The 18,643-nt window shown below is 36.8% G+C and overlaps 1 protein-coding gene across 2 annotated transcripts in view; it reads left to right on the top strand.

Annotated features, from left to right (window-relative positions):
• EDIL3 (EGF like repeats and discoidin domains 3) overlaps positions 1–18,643 on the top strand; it is a 415,090-nt gene that overhangs the window by 101,053 nt on the left and 295,394 nt on the right. The gene's annotated exons all lie outside the window — the stretch shown is intronic.

The following is an 18,643-nucleotide window of genomic DNA, read 5'->3' as shown; positions in this document are numbered from 1 at the left end:
TCCTTCCTTCCTTCCTTCCTTCCTTCCTTCCTTCCTTCCTTCCTTCCTTCCTTCCTTCCTTCCTTCCTTTGCTCTTAAAGAACAAACCAAAATTTAACAATTTAAATCAAGAAGAAAAGCTCCAGAGAAAATAGTGGTAGCAGAGTATCCAAATCTGAATCATTCCCCAACTGATGCTGTGGTGTGCAATTCCTTTGGCTGCTGTGAATTATGTCATCCTGCCTAAAGAGTTTCTATATTGACCCTGGAACTGCTCCTAGATTTTATCATGCCAATAAAGTTACTAAAATTGAATTCTGTTCCCCATAGAATTAGAATGTAGCTGATTTAGTAATTAAGTAATTGCTTTAAAAAGTATGAGACATAATTTTATTAATCAAAGTGAAAAACTAGATAAGGGATTTGAAATGAACATAAAATAGATTCTTTCTCCACAGGTAAACTAAATCTCAGCTTAAAACCTATCAGTAACTAGTGGCTTCATGGGAAAATCAACGGTGCATAAATCATTCATGAGGGATCCTCTGAACATCAGCATTAGTTTTCTTTCTATCATAAACCAAGTCCCCCTTTTTAAGTGACAGTTAAAGGGGCATTATAATTCCACATTAAAGTTCATACTAATAATGTGATATCTTCAAATAGAGTCAGTGTTGTCTATTTCTCTTCTTTTGGAAAAATCCAGAAAAGATGAATTCTAAGTTGTCTAGATAAATTTTGAAAAATAAATTAAGTAGGCTAGGACTGTGTTGTAAGTTTGGAATATAATTCACACTAATTAACCCTGTGCCTTGAATCTAATAGGAGAACAATAAATTATTTTTAAATGAATCAAGGATTGGACGAATGAGTGAGACTTTTCTTCATGATTGGGCTGTGTTAGTGATCCAGACTTGTTACTTATATTTCTGTAATATTTTCATTTCTGCCTACTCTATGGGTATGACTTCATTCATTCTATCAGATTCTAGTTCAGAGAATAAGAAATTAGATTGTATGGGGTTGAATATAGATGACATTACTCATTAAATGTGGAATCTTGAGTGAATTATATAAACTTATTTCTTATTAACTCTTTTTTATCACCAAAATGGAGATAATGTCATATGGTTATTATAAAGTTTATATGAGATCATATGTATAAGTTGCTTAGAACAATGCTTGGCATATAATTAGTGCTTAAGAGTTAGCTTTTATAGTTGGTGTTATTATTAATTTTGAAAATTAAATAAAATAAACCTTTTTAACTTATCAGGAAACATACCCACCAAATTAAGAAATGAATTGGACTTGAATTATGCATTAATTTTATCAAGATGTTGTATATTGACAAAGAACACCACATAAAGTAAGCAAACAATATCAACATACACTGACAAGTACCTACTATCTTCAAGCTCATGAGTGTAACAACTATGATAAACCCTGAAAGTTCACAGGTGTGATGTGTCTATGATGAACACAGGCTGGATTCCTAAAATCACATTTTTAGTATTCCCTGCATTAAGTAAACATTAAACATTCATGGCCCATCATAATGCTCACTAACCTCTGTTTCTTTCAGTTCAACCTTGGTATTATCGTTTCTGCTTCTACCTAGCTGCTAATTGAATTTTTAAATGTTGTAAGTTTTTTAATTAAGTTTTTTCTTATTACAAAAAAGCAGGGCATATAATTCTAGAAAACATTACAAAATAAACACAACGAAGAATGTTTAAATACTCCCTTAACCTCCCAATCTAGAGATAGCCACTGTTCATCTCTTTGCATATATCTTTCTAGATCTTTTTCCCTCTTTCTTTGACTCTAGAGAGAGATCATAGAGTACATCCTGTTTTTTTTTTTCCATTTAACAAAGGATTTTGACAAGATCCAGTAGCATTTGCGTACTGACTCCATGCTTACAAATTCTAATGATCTCCTGTAAAGAGTATTCCAAGCTTGAGGTGTGGGAGAAGGGGGCAGGATGGTAGGCAGGTCCTCTGGAGACCATTTAGTGTCTACTGATATGTCTCTTGAGTTTCCTAACCCCAGATCTGGGAAAGTTGCCAACCGTCAGAATAGAATTTTCAGAATAGAATTAAAGCTTTAAGAGCCTTCAAATTTGTACATCTTTTGGATTAGTTATGCAGTTAAGCAGATCATCCTTTATCTTTCTTCCCAGGTGAGAAGAACTCAGAGTTTTTTGCTTCTTGGAACCAACATTGTAAACTGCTCTTATTAAAGAGGAACAGAAATCATGTGTGTATATTGCTTACAAATATGTAAGTTAATTAGGAAACAGTCCTGGCCAAATGCCACCAACCATAAAGAAAAGCAATATACTATTAGGGGTATTCAAAATTGGTATAATATTTTTGGAAGACTATTAGGCATTATTAATAAATTTTTTGATGAATATGCCCATTTTGAAGGTTTTATTTCCAGTACGGGTAGAAGTCCACAAAGATGTTGGTACAGTAGTGATCAATTCATAATTGTTTGTAACAGGAAAACATTTGAAACCTCCTAAATGTCCAGTGGTATGGAACTGCATATAAAATTTGGATACCATATATTTGCTAAACAGAATGAAGTGTCTTTATGCTGACAGTCTCTGAAATACACTGTAAAGCAATACAAACGAGTTATGGAAAAGCATGCCATTTCTGTCAATTTGTGTAAAACGAATATCAAAGAAGTATTTATAAATTTCAGAAAGGTTTAAAAAAAAGGGCTAACGGGCTACTTCTAGGGTTTGAGAATGAAAATCAAAGAAGGTGGGTATTTTAAATCCATGTAAAGAATTTCTAACTTCTTTAAAAAAGATATGCCTCCATTTCTTTTATAGTTAAAAAATATTAGGTTAAAACGAGTAGAGTTAAACAGAGAAGTTTTGTGGGATGTATTCAGATTAGTAATGATTATAGCTTAGGGATGGGAGTGTAAGAGAATGGTGCTTTTTGCTTTCTCTACTACTGTATTATCTGAAATGTTTACAATGAACAAAATCTTTATTTTTCCAGGTTCATTGAGATATAATTGACATATAACACAATAAATTTAAGATGTGTGGCATGCTGATTTGATACACTTATATATTGCAAAATGACCCCTCTATAGCTTTAGCTAACATCTGCATCATGTCACATAATTTCCATTTCTTTTTTGTGGTGAGAACATTCAAAATTTAGTTTCTTAGCAACTTAGAAATGTATAATACAATGTTATTAACCGTGATCACTATGTTGTACATTAGAGCCTCAGAATTTATTTGTCTCTTAGCTGGAAGCTTGTACTCTTTGACCAGTATCTCCTCATATCCTCCACCCCCCTGCCCAGCCCCTGGTAGCCACCATTGTAGTCTCTGTTTCTCTGCATTTGGCTTTTTAAGATTCCATATATTAAGTGATGATACGTAGTATTTGTCTTTCTCTGTCTGACTTATTTCACCTAGCATAGTGCCTTCAAGGTCCATTCATGTTGTCACAAAAAGGAGAATATTCTTTCTCATGGTTGAATAAGATTCCATTTTACATAATACACCACATATTTTTGATCCACTTATTCATTGACAAACATTTGGGTTGTTCCCATGGCTTGGATACGGTGAATAATGCTGCAGTGAACATAGGAATGCAGATATCTCTTTGAGATACTGTTTTCATTTCCTTTGGGTATATACCTAGAAGTGGAATTTGTGGGTCATATGGTAGTTCTATTTTTGATTTTTTGAAGAACCTCCATACTGTTTTTCACAATGGCTGGGACACCATTCCCACCAACATCCTCACCAGCATGTTTTAGCTTGTCTTTTGGTAATAGCCATTCTAACTGGTATGAAGTGATATTTCTTTTTTTTTAAATTTTATTTATTTATTTGAGAGAGCGAGAATGAAAGACGGAGAGAGAGCACATGAGGGGGGGGAGGGTCAGAGGGAGAAGCAGACTCTCTGCCGAGCAGGGAGCCTGATGCGGGACTCGATCCCGGGACTCCAGGATCATGACCTGAGCCGAAGGCAGTCACTTAACCAACTGAGCCACCCAGGCGCCCAAGATTTTATTTATTTAACAGAGAGAGACACAGCAAGAGAGGGAACACAAGCAGGGGGAGTGAGTGAGAGAGAAGCAGGCTTCCATGGAGCAGAGAGCCTGATGTGGGGCTCGATTCCAGGACCCTGGGATCATGACCTGAGCCAAAGGCAGACGCTTAATGACTGAGTCACCCAGGCGCCCCTCATTTTTGGTTTTGTTCTCCTTTTCCTGATTATTGGTAATGTTGAGCATCTTTATATGTACCGGTTGGCAAGTTGTATGTCTTCTTTGGAAAAATGTCTATTCAGATCCTCTACCTATTTTTAATCAGATTATATGTTTGCTATCGAGTTATATGAGTTCTTTATACATTTTGGATGGTAACCTCCTGTCAGATATATGATCTGCAAATATTTTCTCCGATTTAGTAGGTTGCCTATTTACTTTGTTGATGGTTTCCTTTGCCGTGCAGAAGCTTTTTAATTTGATGTAGTCCCACTTGTTTACTTTTGCTTTTGTCGCCTTTGCTTTTGGTATGAAATCCAAAAAACCACTGCCAGGCCTGATGTCAAGGAGATTTACCCTCTCTGTTTTCTCCTAGGAGTTTTATGGCTTTAGATCTTACACACAAGTCTTTAATTCATTTTGAGTTGATTTTTGTGTATAGGGGTTCAGTTTTACTCTTTTTCATGTGGCTATCCAGTTTTTTTCAACTAGAGGCAATTGATTTTTTCTAACAATAAAAGTGTTTGGATCATAGTACATGCTCAATTAAACAGAGGTTTTGTCATTATTGTTATCTTAAACCCTAAGAGGAAAAGTAAAAAAGAAAAAAACTTTAGGTTCAGAGTAGCTTTTTGTGCAATACAGACCACATAATTAGGATGAGAGTGATATCAATTTCTGAATTGTTCACCATGTTACTTTAAATCTGCATGTTAGACTTAAGTTTTCAATAATGAGTCATTTTACTCTTTTATGTAAGTTGGTTATAATCTTATCTTTGTCAGCATAACATGGTTTCAAAGAGGATTGGTGTTCATACAGAGAAAATGCACACCTCACTCTGTTGCTTAAAGTATTCTTCACAACTGAAAAAACTAATTAGCCACTTAGTCCAGAAGTCATTCCTTATTCCTAAAACTCTGTTTTAGTGATTTATTGATCTACAGGTACCAGATGCCATTCAATAGGAGGGACAGTAAACTCTTTCTAACTCAATTTTTACAGAGATGTGCTACCTTAAGCTGTATTTCTATCACAGGTATTTTGTTAATTTCACGTGATTGTCGTCATTGCATTTTTTTTATAAGAGAACATGTATATAAGTTCATTTAAATATATGTCTGAGATTATTTCCCCAGATTTATATTGAGTCTACTGTGGATCAGATCTTATTCTAGGATTTGCTGTCCTTGACTCAAACAGTGATTCATATGCTGTGGTCATCTACATAATTTTCAAAATAAGATTGGGTGTAATAGATGAATTTCTTTTATAATACTCAGGCTCTAGAGATTTATCTAATTAATAATTTATATATTAGGGAATAAATATATCATCGAGGAATCAATAGATCACCATAGGATATTTTTGCAACATGGTCTATTCCACTATCTGATCTGTTATCAAAGGCCTACCATTGCTTTCAGCTGTAGTAAGCATTGTCCACAGCGAGAGAAAGTTCATTCTAAGGGACATAGCCATGTTAACTGCAGGCTGGAACCTAGAATTGTTCCCCTTAAGCAAAAGGAAGATCAGATATGCAAGTGATGGGAGGATTATACCAAAAGGCTGAAGTTATCCATAGGATGAAAGGTGGGCAACATACAACAATACTAAATAATTGGCTGCTAGTCAGAGAATGAAAAGAACTTGAAGAAATGAAGATCTTGAAGAGGTGAAGAGAGAAGGTGAAGGAGAGAATAGGGCCAAGGGAAACCATCCAAACATGCATAGTTTCTTGTTTCTGAAGCCATGCTGCCCATGTGTAAATCTCACTTTGCCATTGTTATTCTATGCCTTTTGGTAAATTCTGCAACTTTAGTAAATTTCCATTTTTTCGTCTGTAAAATGAGTCAAATTAATATTAGACTTATTAATATCAACAAAGTTTCTGATAGGAGTATTATAAGGATTAAATGAGATTAATACTCATAAAGCACTTAGTATAATGTTTGGCACATAGTTAAGCCACAAAAATATTAACTAATATCACTATGAAATAATAAAATGTTCTAACAGTTCAGCTAAGTGATGGAGTAGAAGAATTCAAGAGTATATGAAATTTGGAAATTTGAGCAAGCACGTAATTTGTATCAGAGGAATTTTTTCAGGAACAGGGTACATGATTTCAGTCCTATGGATAGTTATGTAACCAAAACAGGTATGTCAAAAGGAAGCTATCTGGGGGGCTTGGGGCAGGGGGTTTCCCAGTGGCTTATGTACCTTGAAGCATTTTATCCAAGATTATTCTAAACTGCACTGATACCACCCATATTTGAGTCATTGACAAAATTGCATAGAAGGTAATTAAACCAATGAGGAAAGGGAAAGACAAATAAGGTCAGAACCTCACTAATATCAGTGATATACTTACGCTGGGTTCTGAGCATTAGGCTAAAGGTCCAGAAAATCCTTCCTTTCCAATCAGTGCTGGTTCAGGGACTGGGAAGGAGCTGGTGGGTATCAAATGATCACAAAAATGAGGACAGGGGAATAGAGATTGAATACCTGCTAAGGACTCACGGGGCGTGACCCAATGCAGCGTGGAGACCACTGATAGAATAACGGCAATGGGTTTTTTAATGTGTTTAAGTCCTCTTGGTTGTCCATTTCTGTGCTTAATGACTTCCTTTTAGCAAGTCACATTTCTATTTGGTAGGCCAGAAGAGTAACATAGTCTATAGCTTCCGAAGTATTTCCCTGCTCTTTTCAGTATAAAAGCACGAATATTCTGAACGGAGTTCCATTAAGATGGCTGGAACTCCTAAAGAAAGGGCACTTTGCTTCCCTCCTTACAGTCGGGCTGCTCCCTATGAAGATGCAAATTGGAGTGCTAACCGCAAAACCCAATACTTATTGAAAACCAAGAAGATAGCAAGAACACCCATAATTTCTGACTGCCACTGAGTTAACTGCTCAGCTATCTTTCCTTGTCAGGAACTTCCTGGCTTTAGGAAAACACAATGGCCATATAGTCCTTAAATCTGAATAAGATGTTCCATGTTTGTTAAAAGAATTAAAGAGCTAGTATGTTTTCATGTTTATTAGTAAGCATGTCTACAGACAGTGGCCTATCCAAATCATTTATGTTTCTGCTCCCTAAGACTGTTGGCTGTGAATAAAAAGACTTAAATTCTGAAAATTAGAGCATTACAATTAGAGCATTCAGCAACTATTTTATAAAGTGTTGCTTTCATGTGAAAATATTAAATATAAAAGGTGAATATGAAATCATTTATTTTATATAATTAATCAAGATCTAAATCTGACTTTTAAAATATGACTTCCATTCCATAAATTAGATAAGTGTCCATTGGTTATTTTTAGTTGGAAGAGGACAAGTTTTAATTTTTGTGATTTTTTTTTTTTTCTCCAGCCTCCAAACGGGTAAACATCATGTAGCCAGGTTTAGTGCGCAGTTTATAAACATGTTATGTAATGACATGATTGACTACTTTAAATATCTGGCAATAAATAGTTGGGGCTGCACTTAAAACAGTGAAAAATATTCCTTCAACTTTTACATGGTGTAGTTTGAAATTGTCATTCTACTGCTGTCTTAAATTGTGACTTTTTCAAACAAGGTTCTAAATAAAACACACCATTAGACTTTACAATTTTTTTCTATAATTTTAACATGACATAACCCTTCTGCCTGAAAAAAAAAATGAAAAAATGGGTTATCCAATGATTAACAAAATGTCCTGTTCTTTCTTTGGGTACCCATGTTTCATAAGTGATCAAGTTAGCCAATTTGTTGTAGACAGGTTTTCCTTGGAGGTTATTTTTATACTGCAGCCGAGCAGCTTTACATTTAGAAGAGGCAGAATTGACAATTTAAGATCTAAATAAGAAGACAATGTGAAACTTCCACAGTTGAACGTGGCACTAAATTTTATCTTCTTTGTATCACCTGATTGTTTTTATAGTCAGTGTGAGTTTGTATTCTTGACAAGGATTGATGAGCTGTGTTGCCATCATGATGTACTGCGTTATTTATATACAGCAGCCAAATTCTATCTTTTCGTCTGTCCTTTGCTGTCAACTGAAGAACTGAAATATTCTCTGAAAGAACAATTGACTGGGTTTCTGATTTTTTTCATAATTATAAATGTATATAATCTTAGAGCATCGAATTCAACAAACTATCTTGTGCATTTTTCAAAATAATCAGAAGCAACCAGGTGTCACTCTCTTGCTCTGTTGACTGTCGCTAGACCAGTCTGATGAAACCACGTGCCTGGATTGGTCCTCTACTTCTAGCACACATCCAGGTGTTGGCTTCTAAGCAGATACCTAGTTGGGTATTTGTCACCACTATCAATTGTTTTCAAACTCAATTGAGCCCTCAGTGTTTTCTGTCCATGTTTTTTCCCTTCAGTGATGTTTTTTTCCACACTCCCTACCATTCTTAGTATTCCCTCTCTACTTTATCTTTAACCTTTTCTTTTTAGTAGCTGCTTCCCATTAGCACCAAAACACTGTTAGATTTCTGCCATTTTATTATTTCTTTTAAGAGATGGGAAGGGGGAGGTCGCAAAGGAACAGGGAGAGAGAATATCAAGCAGGCTCCATGCCTGAATGGAGCTGACTTGGGGCTCTACTCACCACCCTGAGATCATGACCTGAGCCAAAATCAAGAGTCAGATGCTTAACTAACTGAGCCACTCAGGTACTGCTAAATTTCTGCCATTTTAAATACATTTCCAACCTCTGTCTCCCACCCAATTTGTATTTGGGTAACATTTTATTTGGATACCACTGACTATATGCCAGGCACAGATCTTTGGCACAGGGGAGAATTTGCTAAGTTGAAATGATTCTGAACTTCAGAGAGTTGACAGTGTAAAGAGTTTGCAAGTTTATATGGGTTCTGGACCATGTATCCAAACACTCTTCTCAGAAATTTTGTTTATATCCCCATGATTTAAAAAATCAACTCTGCGTTGATTTATCTCTAGCCCAGACCTTTCTCCCCAGGTTCCAATGCATCAAATTCTGACTGAGTATCTCCAGGTGAATGTCTGTAGGCACTTCAGTCCAAGCATTTCCAAAATGGAATCTCTCACCTCCTTTTACCGCCATCCCCAGACTTGCTCCTTAGACCATGTTTTCCCTCAAAATGAAAAGCAGAACTTTTTGTTGAATTTTGATAGGTGAATTCATTTTTTAGCTCTCTTTCCTTTCAACCATTAGACCCATAAATTTTGTCTCTCAGTATATCTCTTGGAATCCACTTCTCTTCATTTCTGTGGTTAGTATTCTAATCCAAGCCAGCAATCCCTTGTGCCAGAATAACATTTGCCACTTCCTAACTGATCTTCCACCCTTAAATTTTGCCTCCTTGTGATCCATTCTCCACACTACAGGTAAGGTGAGTTATCTGAAGTCCAAATCATGTCACTCCTCCTGCTTAGTACCCTTAAATGGCTGTCCTTTCTGCTCAGGAATGCCCAGACTCCTTTTGAGTCTCTTAAAGACACTGTATATCCTGGGCACTTTATATTCTTCAGCCTTGCCTCTTGCCATTTCTGTTCACTCCTCTCTCTAGTCGAAGTGAGTTTCTTCCTGTTTCTTAAACACATGTTCTTCCTCTGCTCCCTGAATTCACACATATTTTTTTCCCTCTGCATCCAATCTCCTGTCCCATGTTACTGCCCAGCCGGTTTCCACCTGTTCTCTAGCCTTGAACTGGAGATCACTTGCTTCTGGGAAGTCTTCCTAAATCACGGTTCTGAGTTTGGTGCTCCCTTTTTGTGCTTCCTTGGCTCCCACAGTTTTCTTTTTCATAGACCTAACATGCAGTGGTAATTACCTGTCAACTTATTTGTGTCTGTTCTTAAACTCTAGAGAACAGGAAATTGTCTCTCAGAGGCCCCATAGTATGTGTAGCATTTATCATTTTTAATGGAGCATAGATAGGCTTCAGTAAATATAAACTGAATGACTAGATGGATATTCTTCATAGATAGAAATGGTATAGTCAATGATACTGGAGAATTCTGTATGGTTCAATTTTCTGGTAATTTATAAAGTTTTGGCTAATTATTTGATAGGATTTCAAAACATGTTAGTGTTAAGTAGTATCTATTCTAATTTCCCTAACACACTGTGTACCTTTCTTTTTCAATTGCCAATTCTAGCTTCCTGCAAATGATTTTTTTCATAATCATAGTATACCAACAAAGAAAGCTAGTTAAACATTTTTCTTCATTAGCTTTCCTCTCAAATGAAGGCAGAAAATACATACTTTCTTCCTTCCAACTTTCCATCTTCTTTCTGTTCTTTCTTTCCTTCCTCACTTTATGTTATTTCTTTTTCTTCTTCTTTAATAAATTGAAATCTTTGGATGAGTTCTCAAAAATATGGAGGGCTGGGTCCCACCCTCAGTCATTCTGATTTAATTGAACTGGGCATCAGGAATTTGAAAAGCTCCCTGGCGTTCTAACATATAGCAAAGTTTGAGAACCACTGGGTTAGATCATTTCTGATGTCCCTTTCAATTCTAAAAACCCTAGATTTTGTTATTTTAAGGGACTCTCCAGAGTGTTTTAAAATACAAAATATGCCCAGATTTTCTTTCAAAATGTAGAGCTTGAAATAGTTTTGTCTTTTCATGCAGTTAGCCTTGATTGAAGCTGTGTTAAAGCATGCAAAATTCATGTTGTCGATACTCAACAATTTTTGCTAATTTTCTTCTAATTCTCTTCAATATTCCCTTAGCATTTAAAACATTATCTAAAAATAAAAATAAAACATTATCTAAAAAGAAAAATATCTTTAGAAATAGTGTGATAAACCACTGGCTATCAGCTGAGAGATAATGTGCGTTAAGTTAGCCTTTGTGTGGCTTTGAGTCAAAGAAGTTCCTTCATTTAGTCATTAGATTTGTGTCTTCCGTAGCTGAATATGGTCATTTTGGGGCCCTGTGGCGACCAGGATGTAGAATTAGATGGTCTTTTATTGCAAGTATGTCCATTGATTTTCCAGTAAAATGGCAGATCCTATCAATGCAGATAAACTTATTCTTTTGGCATTTTTATCTTATTTCCTTCTCTCTTCCTCTTAATTGAAGTAATAGTCTGAAATATCAATTAGAATTTATTTTGAAAGCACATATGAAGCTATCAGATCAAACCTTTTAACTATTTTTTTTTAATTTAAACTGGCTGCACTCATAAGCTTTAGTTTATGAAAGAAGGCTTTAAAATAAAACTGTGTGCATCAAACTCATTAGAACATACAACAAATGAAATTTCAGTATTCAACACAAATGGTCTCTCAGGAAGCCCCAAAGTAAATTGAGAGGCCTATTGTTGATTCAAAAAGTGACATTTATTTTGTTGTGCACAAAGCACCCGCAGTAACTCATAAGGGTGCTAACATTTTCTGTGAGTTTTACCAGGTCGAGTATGCAAATTCTCATGAAATTTATTTCATTTTAACTAGAGTTATTGCTCACTTGTATACTACAATTGGCTCATTTTGCCAAGTACTCTGTTTACAGATTGGTTAAAATCCTAATTTGTGCAGTTGAAAACAAAGCTTTTATTTTCTTTCAGTTTGTAAACGAGATGATAGAAGTATAGCTCCCAAGTTCAATGGGAGAGCATTAAACTGAGGATGAGGTTGTAATACACAGACCTGAACGTCATAGTTGTGAAACATGAATTTAAATGGTCGCTGCATCTTACTTGCCCACATATGAATATGTATGGCACTATGCTTCACTTTTAGTGTGGGGAACTACTGAAGAAATTAAATAATATTTTGTGTTAGTGAAGTAACATGTTTTAATCATATGTCACCATTTTTTTTGTTTTTAATTTTACACCTGTATACAATTTTTTTTTTTTTTTTTTTTTTTGCAGAAAGGGAGAGAGGGCAGGGTGACTTCTAGCATTGTTAAAAGAACATAGAAAATAGGGCGCCTGGGTGGCTCAGTTGGTTAAGCGACTGCCTTCGGCTCAGGTCATGATCCTGGAGTCCCAGGATCGAGTCCCACATCGGGCTCCCTCCTCAGCAGGGAGTCTGCTTCTCCCTCTGACCCTCCCCTCTCTCATGCTCTCTCTATCTCATTCTCTCTCTCAAATAAATAAGTAAAATCTTTAAAAAAAAAAGAACATAGAAAATGGAGAGGCACGCATTCATCCAAATAAATTATTGATATATTTACATTACCGTGTAAATACATGAATACATTAGCAGTACTATGTAGATATACTAATATGTAAAAATGTCAATATACAAATCCATCAGAACATTGGAATGTAAATACAATAATATATTTTCAGTGGATGTTTGATAAATATTAAGAATAGGCTTGGCAGAAATGCCCTTGATTATCATGAGGACAGATAGTCAAATGTGGGGCTTTAAATTATAAATTGGTTGCTACTAAAATTGTGTTGCTGACAAAAAACACTTACTGACATTTTGTTACCGTGTCTCAAATGCATTGACCTCCTTTCCATTTCTTGAATTTATTACTCTTGCCTATGAGTAGAGCCATACATTTACTATCCCCTTGCCTGAAAGACTCTTCCTTAGGTTTTAACATGACTGGCCGTTCATCTTTTGGTTTGCACTGTAGGGATTTCTGATTCCCTGTCATTTCAATTAACCCGAGAAAGCATCAGTTTGGGTAAGAATCCTGATTAAAATGCAATAATTTCCTGGACCTCAAATCAGTGCTTTTTGTCTGTTTCCCAACGGATGTGTGGGTAGAGTCCTTTAAAACTAAGATGGCGGCCAGTGCAAGACAGGCTCCATATAGGAAAATAGGGCAATACACGATTTCATGGTTCTTTATTCCACTCCCAGCAGGCTCTGAGGAGTGACACCTCCTCAGAGAAGCATTTCTTGACTGTTTATTTAAGTAAACAGTTCTTTTTACTGCCTTTCTCACCACCCTGTTCTCTTCTTATACCCCCTTTGCTATGGCTTTTATTATAGGGACCAATGCCTTGCTTACTTATTTGTTAGTTTTTCATTATGCATCCCCTCCACTATAACAGAAACTCTACAGGTGCTGGCACCTTGTGTGTCTTCATCTCAGCTGTATTCCCAGCCTCTACTATGTTTCCTGGAGCATCAATACATGATGAATGAATCAGTGATTCTCTGATCTGTGAAGTGGAGAAGGGCACTAACATATAAAGAAAACAATACGTAAATATCTGAGAGTTTAAACATTAATGAGAAAAATTAGCTGTTCTTGTTACCTGATTTCCAGAGTAGGGCCAACATAGGATTTTCTCCTTTACTTGTCATTAGAAGTTGCATAGTTGTATACTGACCTCACAGAAAAAAACAAAACACATACCACAATCATAAAGAGATTTTAGGTTTTTAGGAGGTTTTTACATTGTCTTCTGCAGTGCTACATGATGTATTATAGATGCCTATATACTGTGCTATCTAGGCTAAATGTTCATGGATTGCAAATTATTAATGAGATGAAATAAGACAATCCCTGAATCATCTTGAACAGGTGACTAGCAACAGGTGGTGGGCCAGTGAGAAGAATGAGATGGACATTGGATTCGGACAGGATGGTCCCACTCTAAGCAGAACCCTGGAGAGTGGGAGAAAGACCAGGAAAACAGGAAGTTAAATTTAGTCTGCAATGATTTCTTGCCCCTGGGAAAAATAATTGCTTTCATTCTATTGCCAAAAGGCAAATCGGCATCAGCTTAATTTGCCTGAGTCTGCCATAAACTGCAGATGGAATCGTAAAACATAGTTAGATTCAAATTAAACACATCTGTCCTAATCTAAAGCAGGTGAGGCCAGCCAGCCAAGAAGCATCAAGGTATAATGCTGCACACAGATTACAATACGCAGAGGTATATTTTGGGAGCCTGCTGACAGTGGAATAAAGAACCATGAAATCGTGTATTGCCCTATTTTCCTATATGGAGCCTGTCTTCTTGCACTGGCCGCCATCTTAGTTTTAAAGGACTCTACCCACACATCCGTTGGGAAACAGACAAAAAGCACTGATTTGAGGTCCAGGAAACTATTGCATTTTAATCAGGATTCTTACCCGAACTGATGCTTTCTCGGGTTAATTGAAATGACAGGGAATCAGAAATCCCTACAGTGCATTTTAATTAGACTTGAAATTCCAGCTAGAGGATTTATTTCTACTTAAAGCATCAGGCTTCATCTGTACAACCCATTGAGATAATGGGTAAGGAGAGAGAACAGCAGGCTCAGATATGATGGTTTAGAGCAAGATAACAGTGTAACTGATCCTAACCAGGACAATGGTGAGAGTGAAGGGGTTGTGGCACCCACTGGAAGTGCACTGCTGCAGTCTCCCTTCAAGAACATCAGCGGTCCAGCTGCAAGGAATGAAGTTAGCCTCCAGAGGCCATCTGCAGCCCTTCCAGAATCCCCCTGGAGCATTAGAGGCTCACTGTGTCTGCAGCCAGTGACTGAACATGGCAAGGGTACCCGTGCCTGGTCATTTCTGCTCTTGGAGGATTCCTCTAAAGAGTCATCTTTCCTTCCTGGTGGGTTGGCTAAGACTTTGTCAAATTTGTATTACAAACTGAGGTTTACTTGTTCGATTCTCCTTCTCCCCCCGCCGCCACCCCCTGCCCTCTTTTCTTTTCACAGGTGTCAGATCTGCCTGACAGGATGAAGGCTTTTCCTGCCCCTTACTGCTTGCTCTTCATTTATCTTCCACAGACATTACTTCTTCACAAGTTTGTTGCACTCTTAAGTTTGTCTTAGCCTTTACTTCATGGAGAACCCATCTGACACCGGGGTGCATTTCATAATTAGATGTGGGGAAGCAGATTTAAAGCACAGTCTATAATAACCCTAATTATGTTTGATGGGCTTCTGTTGTCTATCCTCTACTTTATCCAAGGCCTAAATTTTGTTTTCTGCTGACATTGTCCATCTAACACTGGTACATATGGGAACCTTTATTAATCTTGGGCAGACTTTGACATACAAAGTCACTAAGTGAATGAACTGAATATCTTTACTGAAGTGGAAAGGGCCTACACTAATTTCCTTTTTTTTTTTTTTTCTCTTTCGAAAGGCTCTTCCTTATTTTTCCTCACTTATTTGTTGGTATGCCCAAGGACCTCTCCTCTCCTCTCCTCTCCTCTCCTTTTCTTTTCTCTCTACTCCCCCCTCCCCTTCTCTGCCCTTCCTTTAAAGAGTCACTGAAATATAGTTTTCACATCTGTACTTAACAATCCATATTGTAGCAAGATCTCTACATTTCCATATCTGCATATTCAGTAGCTTTATGGGACATTTTCATTTTGGATGTCCCACAGACTTTTCAGACACAATAATTCCTTTAAAATTAAATCCACTAAATTTCCTTATGAAAGATAACTACTCAGTCATACAGGCAGGAGCTCTAGACATCAACCCAGATTTCTTGCTCTCCCTCAACCTCCACATCAATTTGGTCATAGTGTTATCTTGATTCTACCTCGTACATTTTGGTCAAATCTATTACCTCTTTCCTACCTTTCAAAAAGACACTGAGTAAATATCAAAAAGGGGGATAAGATATAAGATGAATTTTCACAAGTGTACAGTGTATTAGAAATAAGTAGACATAAGCAAAAAAGAACAAAAAAGGTTCACGGACAAGAGAGAATAAACAGGTCAGGTAAACAGAAGCTGGTATCTACAAGATGTAGGGAGGGGTGAACGATCTTCCTGTCTTATTCTGACCAGAGAAGCATCATATGACTGGCATACCACACCTGGTAGAAAACTGATTAGATTAAGTATTATCACCTAGAAAGAGCAGCACACATACCAAGATAATTTTCTCAGGACACCACAACTTCCCATCATGATGAGATAATTAAAGGGACCAGGCATTCCCGCCTTGTGTGGTCCCTGGTTTAGCAGGATTGTAAGCTCACATCACTCAATAAACCATGCAGGAACTTGGTTATAGGTTATATAGGAATGAAAGGTACTTGATTTTGGATAAATATATCAACGTAGTCTGTATGCTTGAGAACCTCTGGGATATTACTCTTGCCTTTCTCCTGTAGACATTGCTTCTGTCAGTGTAAATAAATAATTAGAAATATCTACAGTGTGCCTTGATCTGTTGACATTGCTGCAACAACAGATCCTGGTCTAGGGAATAAAGAACTCCTCTTTTTGTAGTATTGATAATACACAGAATTATGACTGATTCTCATCAAAAAATATATTTGGGTGTTAATATTTATCTTCATGCAGTGTAGTGGTTTAGTATATGACAGTGTTGTTAGTCGGACTGTACAAAACTATGTTGCTTTGCTCATACCTCAAGCAGAGAGGGATGATATCACTTTCAAACTGACGATTGCCTCCTTCTAGAAAATCTCAACAGTAATGCCTTTACTTCTAGATTAATTATCTGGGAGGAGGAGGAGTAGTGATTTGGGGGACTTTCATTTCTTGTTTTATTACCTAGTATTTATTAGCTGAATCGGGGATTGAATGGTGCCTCCATCGCATTCTCTGTTCATAGTTGTCTCTGAAAAGGGTTAAGAAAATCAGTTTTTTTCTGGGACTACTTCAAGAGATTAACACTTAGTCCTTTTGCCCTCAGCCTTGACTCTTCTGTTTGATCCAATACAATGCTGCTTGAGTTATCATTCCAAAGAACAAATGTGATCATATACTTTCCAGCGCTTAAAGTCCTTTTATGATATTCTAGCGCTTAAAGGTAAACTTCAAAATTTTTGGCACAGCATATTCAGGGCCTTAATTTATATGACCATGCTACTTTCTGAGCTCCTTTCTATTTCTCCTACACATCTATGCTCTAATTTTAGTGGCCTCTTTGATGTTCCTGGAATGACCCAGGAACTTTGTATATACTACGCCCTTTGCCTAGAATGCTAAGCAGGTACTCCCTCCTCTACTGTATCACCTGAAAACACTGAATCCTTTTAGAGGTCTTTGTTGATCCTACATTTTGGATCATGTATACTAATTACAGCTCTTACTATGTGTGGTAATTGTCCATGCTTTTTTATCTCACATAGTAGACTCTGCACTTCTTGATGGTAAAGACTATCTTTAGTTCTGTACGCCCAATACTGACTTCAGTGCCTGCTATAAAATAGGTACTCAAGGAGGTTAGATGGACAAATGGATGGATGAATGGAGAAATGGCTGAGTGGCTAGCCACCTAGATATATAAAGAGATAGACAGAAAGGCTATTGAAATATCTCTATCATTCATCAACCTCCCCATTCAAATGTAGTCTATAAAATGCTACAAGGATATCCATCTTAAAATATAGATATGACCATGTCAAAACTTTAAAATACATGCTAAAAACATTCATTGGCTCTTCATCTTATACATTATGTTGTTAATTTTTTTCCATTTAAGAGGTTTTTTTTTTAATTATGTTCAGTTAGCCAACATATAGTACATCATTAGTTTTTGATGTAGTGTTCAATGATTCATTATTTGCGTATAACACCCAGTGCTCATCACAACACGTGCCCTCCTTAATACCCGTCACCTGGTTACCCTATCCTCCCCCCTCCCTTCTGTGACCCTCCGTTTGATTGCTGGAGTCCAGAGTATCTCATGGTTTGTCCCGCTCTCTGATTTCTTCCCACTCAGTTGTCCCTCCCTTCCCCTGTGGTCCTCTGTGTTATTCCTTATGTTCCACATGTGAGTGAAACCGTTTGATAATTGTCTTTCTCTGCTTGACTTATTTCACTTAGCCTAATCCCCTCCAGTTCCATCCATGTCAATGCAAATGGTAAGTATTCATTTGCATTGAATGAATTCATTCAACGCAAATGAATTGATGTATTCATCCTGATGGCTGAGTAATATTCCATTGTATATATGAACCACATCTTCTTTATCCATTCATCTGTTGAAGGACATCTGGGTTCCTTTCACAGTTTGGCTATTGTGGACATTGCTGCTATGACCATTGGGGTGCATGTGCCCCTTTTCCCTACATCTGTATCTTTGGGATAAATCACTAGTAGTGCAATAAAACCATACCCATGACTTTGTCTGAAGCCTGCTTTTCACTTAAGACTTAATCAGTGCTACTTTGGGTGTGTCAAGCTGTTTGGAGATAATACCTTTAAGACTTCTAGAAGCTCTTTTATTTAGCCTAGAGGGTCCTTCAGGCTGTATCTGAATTATCTGAAATATTTTTATAAGGGCTTTCTAGCCATATCCTCAATTTGATGTTTATGTTGAGGCCATGTCTTGCTGACAAAGCTCCGGATTTGATCTTTCACTGGTTTGAGAGGCTGGCATTGAGACATAGTTTTTGTTGTTACTGGTTGGTTGGTTGGGTGGTTGGTTATATCAAATCCTGGTCTCTCTGTATTCCTTTACTTTCAAACTCATCATTTCTTTATTTATCACATCTCTTTC

Source organism: Callorhinus ursinus, unplaced genomic scaffold, assembly GCF_003265705.2.
Source record: "Callorhinus ursinus isolate GAN/ISIS: 27379988/994484 unplaced genomic scaffold, GSC_fseal_2.0 scaffold3, whole genome shotgun sequence".
Lineage (NCBI taxonomy): Eukaryota > Metazoa > Chordata > Mammalia > Carnivora > Otariidae > Callorhinus > Callorhinus ursinus.
Note: the sequence above shows the minus strand (reverse complement) of the source record. Positions and strands in the feature narration are given on the sequence as shown.